We start from the raw sequence: 6,302 nt of genomic DNA, 5'->3' as shown, positions 1-6,302 counted from the left end.
CAGGCCACACCCACCTCAAGCCTCTAAGGCTCCACCGAAAGCAGACAGTCCATTTAATCTAGACTCATAAAAAGAAAAAACACAGTGAAGAAACAAAAGAATATCTCCAACATGCCAAACAACAAACACAAAAACTGAGGTAACAAGAACAAGGAAGACACTATGACGCCCTCAAATGAAAAAGACACCCCAATTCAAGATTATGAAGATGATGAGATAGAAGAAATGCAAGAAGCGGATCTCAAAAAGCTGATGGTCCTCTTCCCCACTTAATGCTGTATAATTGTTCAGACCTGGTTAATGCCACTCTTAGGATCATTGGTTACTATCCTCACCCTGTCTTTTATGACCTTGTCTAAATACTATCAGAGTCGGCGAACTTGGAAGGCTTCCATAGCCTTGGCAACTCATGACGAGAGCCTAGGGTGGTTACTGGCGCCATAAACTAGAGTGTCAATTTGTTGGGTCAACAACAGGAGTCACTGTGCACTTGCTCCTCATGTGGGATCTCTGTCCTTAATGTGCTGTCCATTGTGATTTAATGCTATAACTTGTACTCAAACAGTATGATTCACTTTGTGTTTCTGTGTGGGTGCAAACTGTTGAAATCTTTACTTCATATATACTAAATTGATCTTCTGTATATAAAGAGAATTGAAAATGAATTTTGATGTGAATGGGAGCGGAGAGGGAGCAGGAGAGGGGAGGGTTGCGGGTGGGAGGGAAGTTATGGGAGGGGTAAGCCATTGTAATCCATAAGCTGTACATTAGAAATTTATATTCATTAAATAAAAGTTAAAAATAAAAAAGAATACTATACAGCAGAAAAAAAGAATAGACTGCAAATGTGGATTTCTTTATTTGTATTTCTGAACTATTTTTGTTTATTTTTCTATCTTTATAATCAATTTCAAGTGGCTATCATTTCAAAATAGGATACTATCACCAAAATACACTTTTGTAAGCCTCATGTTAACCACAAACCAAAAAAAAAAAAAAAGAAATCCAAACACGCTACTAGAGAAAATAACTTATACGCACATACACACAAACACATAATGATTGTAAGAGAGGAAGAAACAACAAAAGAGACTACAATAAAACTACAAAACAAGTTCAAAGTAGACATTATAAGACCTTACCTTTCAATAAGTACCATGAATATAAATGGATTAAATTCTCCAACTGAGAGGTTGGCATTATGGTGTAGTATGTAAAGCTGTGGCTTGCAAGACCAGCAACCTATAAGGGTGCTAGTTCATGTTCCAGCTGCTAATGCCCTGGGAAAAGCAGTGGAAGAAGGCCCAAGTACTTGGTCCCCTGCCACTACCATGGGAGACCCCAGTGAAGCTCCTGGCTCCTGGATTCAGCCTGGCCTATCTGGGGAGTGAACCAGTAAACAGATTCATTCTTTCTCTCTCTCTCTCCCTCTTTCAAACAAATAAATCTTTAAAAAATTAAATTATCCAATTGAAAGAAAGTAAACCATCGCTTCTCGGCCTTTTGGCTAAGATCAAGTATAGTATCAAGTGAAAGTAAACCAACACAAAAATAATTATATGCTGCTTTTAAGAAACTTAGTGTAGAAATATGCATAGACTGAAATACATAAGATGGAATAAGATATATCATGCAAATGGAACCAAAAAGAAAGCTAGAGTAGCCCTACATTTATCAGATAAAATAGATTTTAAATCAAAATTAGTTAGACAAGAAAGGTCATTACATAATGATAAATAATTCAACCTATCAACAGGAAATAACACAAATATATATGAACCCAATATAAGAACACCCAGATGCATAAAACAAATATTAATAGACCTAAACTAAGAGATATTTTCCAATACAATAATAGTAGGTGACTTTATTACCTCCCCTTCAAAAATGGGCAGATCACCCAGACATCAACAAAGAAACAGCAGTTAAAGTGTACCCTAGATCAATTTGATTGAACAGACATCTACAGAATGTTCCATCCAACAGCTACAGAAGATATATTCTTCTCAATAGCACATGGAAAGTTCTCCATGACAGATGATATGGCAGGTCACATAACAAGAATTAACAAATTTTTAAAAACAGATTATATCAAGTATCTTTAAAAAAAAAAACCACAATACAACAACACTAGAAATCAGTAACAAGAAAAACTCTGGAAACTACACAAATACCTGGGAATCTAAACATCAATGGATCAAGAAAGAAATTAAGAAGGAACTTTAAAAATTTGTTGAAACATAGAAAATTAAAGTACAACATAATAAAATCTGTGAGGTAAAACAAAAGAAGCACTAAGAGGGAAGTTTATAGCAATAATGGTTACATCAAAAGTCAGAAAGATCTCAAATAAAAAATTTACTGATGCTCCTTAAAGACTTAGGAAAACAAGAAACAAATCAAGCCCCAAATTAGTACAAGCAAAGAAATAACTCAGAACACAGATAAATGAAATAAAGACCTTAAAAGAAATAGTCTAGCTAAACACCAATAAGGAATATTGAGACTGAATTGGTAGTAAAAAGCCTTCCATTGAATAGAAGCCCAGGAAAATATAGTTTCACTGCTGAATTCTGCCAAATAGTTAAAGAATAATTAACAACATTCTTCTTAATTTTTTGCAAAAATAAAAGAGGAGGGAATTCTTTCAAACTCATGGACAGTATTACCATCATACCAAAGTCAGACAAGGACACAACAACAACAAAAGCTACAGGCCAATATACTTGATGAATATAGATGCAAAAATCCTCACCAAAATACTAGCAAACTGAATCTGACAGAACATTAGAAAGAGTATTCACCACAATCAAGTGAAGTTAATCCCAAGGATGCAAAGATGGCTCAATATATGCAAAATAATATACACATACACCACATCAACAGAATGAAAGATAAAAATCATATGACAACCTCAATTTAATAAAAATCCAACATCCCATGGGGCCGGCACTGTGGCATAGTGGGTAAAGCTGCTGCCTGTAGTGCCGGAATCCTATCTGGATGCAGGTTCAAGTCCTGGCTGCTCTACTTTTGATATAGCTCTCTTCTGTGGCCTGGGAAGGCAGTAGAAGATGGCTCAAGTCCTTGGGCCCCTGCACCCATGTGGGAGAACTGGAAAAAGCTCCTAGCTCCTGGCTTTGAATCAATGTAGCTCTGGCCATTGTGGCCATCTGGGAAGTGAACCAGCAGATGGAAGACCTACCTCTCTCTGCCTCTGCCTCTGCCTCTGCCTCTGCCTCTGCCTCTCTGTAGTTCTGCCTTTCAAATAAATAAATAAATCTTTTTTAAAAAAACAACATTTATTCATGATAAAAACTCCAAACAAATTAGGTATAGAAGAAACTTACCTCAACATAATAAAAGCCATATGTAACAATTTAACAGCTAATACCATACTGAATTGAGAAAAGCTGAAGGCTTTCCCCCTAAGATTTGGAACCAGACAAGGATGACTACTTCCAAGCTTCTATTCAGCATAATACTAGAGATTCTAGCTATAGCAACTAGGCAAGAGAAAGAAAGGGCATCCAAATTGGATAGGAGGAAGTTAAATTGTTACTGTTTGCAGATGACATGATCTTATAGAGAAAACCCCAAAGATTCCACCAAAAAACTACTAGATTAAAAAAAATACCATAAACTTTCAGGAAAAAGATCAATGTCCAATAATCAGAAGTATTTTTATATGTCAATGGTGAATTGTCTGAAAAAGACAGTAAGAAAGCAATGCCAGTTCCTATACCTACCCAAAATACCTAGGAATAAACATAACCAAAGAAGTGAATAATCTCTAAAATGAAAAGTAAAAAACTCTGATGAAAGACCCTGAAGTGGACAAAAAAAGGAAAAACATTCTGTGTATGTGGATTGAAAGAATCAATATCATTAAAATGTCCATATAATACAAAGTTACTTACATATTAAATGTAATCCATATCAAAAATCAATTGTATTTTTCTACAGAACTAATAGAAGAAGCTACTAAAATTTGTGTCAAAGCATAAAAGATCCCAAATAGTCAAGGTAGGTGGTATTATACTTATTACCTAACTTTGAAATACATTATAGGTGCTGGCACTGTGTGTAGCCAGTTGAAACCTTGCTGCAGTAATAGTATTCCATATGGGCACCAGTTCAAGTCCTGCCTACCCAATGTCTCATCCAGCTTCCTGCTAATGTGCCTGAGAAAGCAGCAGAGAATGGCCCAAGTCCTGGGGCCCCTGCACTCATGTGGGAGACCTGGATAAAGTTCTTGGCTTCAGCCTGGCCCAACCCTGATCAATATGGCCATTTAGGGAGTGCTCCAGCAGATGGAGGATCTCTCTCTCTGTCTGTGTCGCTCCCTCTTTCTCTGTAACTCTGCCTTTCAAAAAAATAAATTTTTAAAAATTAATAAAATATGTTATAAAATTACAGTAATTAAATTGGCATAAAAAAGATACCTAAGACAATGGAACAGAATACAGACTCTAGAAGTAAACCTAAGCATTTACAGCAAACTGATCTTTGACAAAGGGGCTAGGAGCACATATTGGAAAAAGGAAAGTCTTGTCAATAAACGGTGTTGGGGAAACTGGATATCTACATGTAGAAGAATGTAACTGGGCAACTCCTCCCACCCCCTGCATCAGTCATGATTTACAAAAGTCAACTCACAATGGATTAAAGAACTAAATGTAAAACCTGAAACTTTGAAACAACTAGAAGAAATCTTAGCGTGCTTCAGCACACTAAAATGAACAAGGATTTTTTTTGAATAACATTCCCAAAGCTCAGGAAACAAAAGCAAAAATAGACAAATGGGATCCCATTTGCACCACAAAAGAAGCAATAGAGCCAAAGGAATACTGACAGAATGGGAGAAAATATCTGCAATTTATACATCTGAGAAAGGGTTAATAATCAGAATATATAGGGAACTCAAACAACTCAATAGCAAAACAACAAATAGTCCAATTTAAAAATAGACAGTACATTTAGATTGACATTTCTCAAAGGAAGACACATAAATGGCTGATAGTATCTGAAAAAAATGTTCACCATCACTAATCATTTGGGAAATGCAAATCAAAACCATAATGAGATATCGTATTTCTCCATTTAGAACGGTTATTATCCAAAAGATAAAAAATTGGATGGCATTGTGGCATAGGGTGAGCCACCACATGCAACACTGGCATCCCATATTGGCACTGGTTTGGGTCCCAGCTGCTCCATTTCTGACCTGCTAGTTTGCTTGGGAAACCAAAGATGGCCCAAGTCCTTGGGCCCCTGCCACTCATGCAGGATGAAGCTCCTGGCTCCTGGCTTTAGCTTGGCACAGCCCCAGCCATTGCTGCCATTTGGGGAATGAACCAGCAGATGGAAAATCTCTGTCTTTCCCTCTTGCTCTCTGTAATGCTGCCTTTCAAACAAATAAAATAAATCTTTAAAAAAAAAAAGGAAAATGCTGGCAAGAATTAGGAGAAAGGACAGTAGTAAACCACTGAAGTTAGTACAGTCATTATGGAGATTTCTCAAAAAACTAGAAACAGCAATTCCAGTACTGGGTGTATATATAAAGGAAAGGAAATCAGTAAGTCAAAGAGCTGCATTACTATATTCATTGCAGCACTATCCACTATAGCCAAGATACGACATCATTGTAGTTGTCCATCAATGGGTGAAAAAATTAAGAAAATTGTGGTATATATCCACAGTGGAATATTATTTCATTATAAAAAAATGAGACCCTGGGGTTGGCACTGTGGCACAGCAGGTTAATGCCCTGGCCTGAAGCGTAGGAATCCCATATGGTCACTGGTTCAAGACCTGGCTGCTCCACTTCCAATCCAGCTCTCTGCTATGGTCTGGAAAAGCAGTAGAAGATGGCCCAAGTCCTTGGGCCCCTGCACCCACATGGAAGATCTGGAAGAAGCTCCTGGCTCCTGGCTTCAGATCAGCTCAACTCCAGCCGTTGTGGCCATCTGGGGAGTGAACCAGCAGATGGAAGACTCTCTCTCTCTTCTCTCTCTCTCTCTCTGCCTCTCCTCTCTCTGTATAACTCTGACTTTCAAATAAATAAATAAATCTTTAAAAAAAATGAAACCCTATCATTTGCAACAGCATGGATGGGACAGGAGGACATTATGTTAAGTGAAGTAATTCAGCCACAGAAAGATAAATACCTCATATTCTCCCTCATATGTGGAAATTTTTTAAAGTTGATGTCATAGAAGTATAGGGTAGAAAATGGTCTCCAAAGGTTAGGGGAGGGCAGAGGCAGAAGGAGGGAGGAATGGCATTGCATACAGGAGTAC

At 37.3% G+C, this 6,302-nt stretch overlaps 1 pseudogene; it reads left to right on the top strand.

Annotated features, from left to right (window-relative positions):
• Positions 1-1,487: 1,487 nt before the first annotated feature.
• Positions 1,488-1,580, top strand: LOC133768334 (U2 spliceosomal RNA; annotated as a pseudogene).
• Positions 1,581-6,302: the final 4,722 nt, after the last annotated feature.

Source organism: Lepus europaeus, chromosome 1 (genome assembly GCF_033115175.1).
Source record: "Lepus europaeus isolate LE1 chromosome 1, mLepTim1.pri, whole genome shotgun sequence".
NCBI lineage: Eukaryota > Metazoa > Chordata > Mammalia > Lagomorpha > Leporidae > Lepus > Lepus europaeus.
The sequence above is the reverse complement of the archived record's forward strand: the minus strand, read 5'-3'. Positions and strand labels throughout refer to the sequence as shown.